The sequence below is a fragment of the Bison bison genome, unplaced genomic scaffold, assembly GCF_000754665.1.
Source record: "Bison bison bison isolate TAMUID 2011002044 unplaced genomic scaffold, Bison_UMD1.0 scf7180017849832, whole genome shotgun sequence".
Lineage (NCBI taxonomy): Eukaryota > Metazoa > Chordata > Mammalia > Artiodactyla > Bovidae > Bison > Bison bison.
Genome location: NW_011480405.1, coordinates 29,836 through 31,080, shown reverse-complemented (window position 1 = coordinate 31,080; position 1,245 = coordinate 29,836). Strand labels below are relative to the sequence as shown.

The 1,245-nt window shown below is 44.6% G+C and overlaps 1 long non-coding RNA gene across 2 annotated transcripts in view; it reads left to right on the top strand.

Annotated features, from left to right (window-relative positions):
* The first annotated feature begins 7 nt into the window (after positions 1-7).
* Positions 8-1,245, top strand: part of LOC104994351 — a 12,911-nt gene continuing 11,673 nt past the window's right edge. For both annotated transcript variants that reach the window (XR_825937.1, XR_825938.1), the window contains exons 1-2: positions 8-248; positions 619-748. This is a non-coding gene — a long non-coding RNA (uncharacterized LOC104994351). The remainder of the gene's footprint in view (positions 249-618; positions 749-1,245) is intronic.

The following is a 1,245-nucleotide window of genomic DNA, read 5'->3' as shown; positions in this document are numbered from 1 at the left end:
AAATTGAGGTGCTTTTTACCTGTTGATGGGAATAGATACATTTTAACCAAGGTGGTTTTATAGACTTTATTAACTGGTTTTTTAAAGTCATTTTAAACCGTTTCCCCCCAAAGAGCATAAAAGTTATTGTGACTACTGTCTTTCTAAACAGGTGAGAACAACTGCTCCAGAAAAGTACAGAGTCAAGCCCAGCAACAGCAGTTGTGACCCTGGTGCATCAGTTGATATAGTTGTGTCCCCCCATGGCGGTGAGTTGTCACCTGAGTGGCTGCAACAGCCTCTTTATGGGGGACTTAGGGCTGGGTGATGAGTCAGCAGAGCTCGACTGGAATCTCGAAACTGGACTGTCAGCAAGTCACCTTGGCCAACTGTAAAACGAGATGGTTGAATGAGTCTCATTAAAAAAATTGAACAACTAAACTTGTTGACACTAATGCCAGCTGAAATTGAATTTCAAACCACAAAAGTCCTCATCTTTATAGGAGAGCTGCCTGTTTTACAATAGTTCCATATTATTCTTTTTCCTTAGTGTTGTTTTCTAGAACAATGCCTAAGCCACATGCCCAACCCTTTGTAAAGGTTCCTGTTTATGTATTAACTTGCCCTTTTGGAATGCAGGTTTAACAGTCTCTGCCCAAGACCGTTTTCTGGTAATGGCTGCAGAAATGGAACAGACATCTGGCACAGGTCCAGCAGAATTAACTCAGTTCTGGAAGGAAGTTCCTAGAAACAAAGTGATGGAACACAGGTATGCTGTTTGACTCATAAGCTCTCAAACTGCGATGGGAAAAAATCCCAAAGAGGGATGTGCCTACCTGGGCTAGGCAGGCATTCCTTCCTTGTTGCACTTGGCAGACACTAGGCTTACACTGTGGGCCCCAACTGCTGAAAGGCTCTAGGGTGCCCAGGTGCATGGGCCCTGGAGTGGCTCTAGGATTGCTAATAGCAGAGACTTGCTGGCAGGCCAGTGCAAGATTCTGGATGTGTCAAAAGTACAAGCACAGGTATTTCTCTTCCAGCAGTAAACCTTTGTTAGGAATGCTCACCTTATGTACCAGAATGTTTGCTGCAGCATTGTTTGTACTAGTGGAAAATGAAAAAGGGCCTAAATGATCATCAGGAAAGTAACAGTGAAATACATTCGAGAATAGCCACACTAAGGAGTACTCTGCTGCTGCTGCTGCTAAGTCGCTTCAGTCGTGTCTGACTCTATGTGACCCCATAGACGGCAGCCCACCAGGCTCC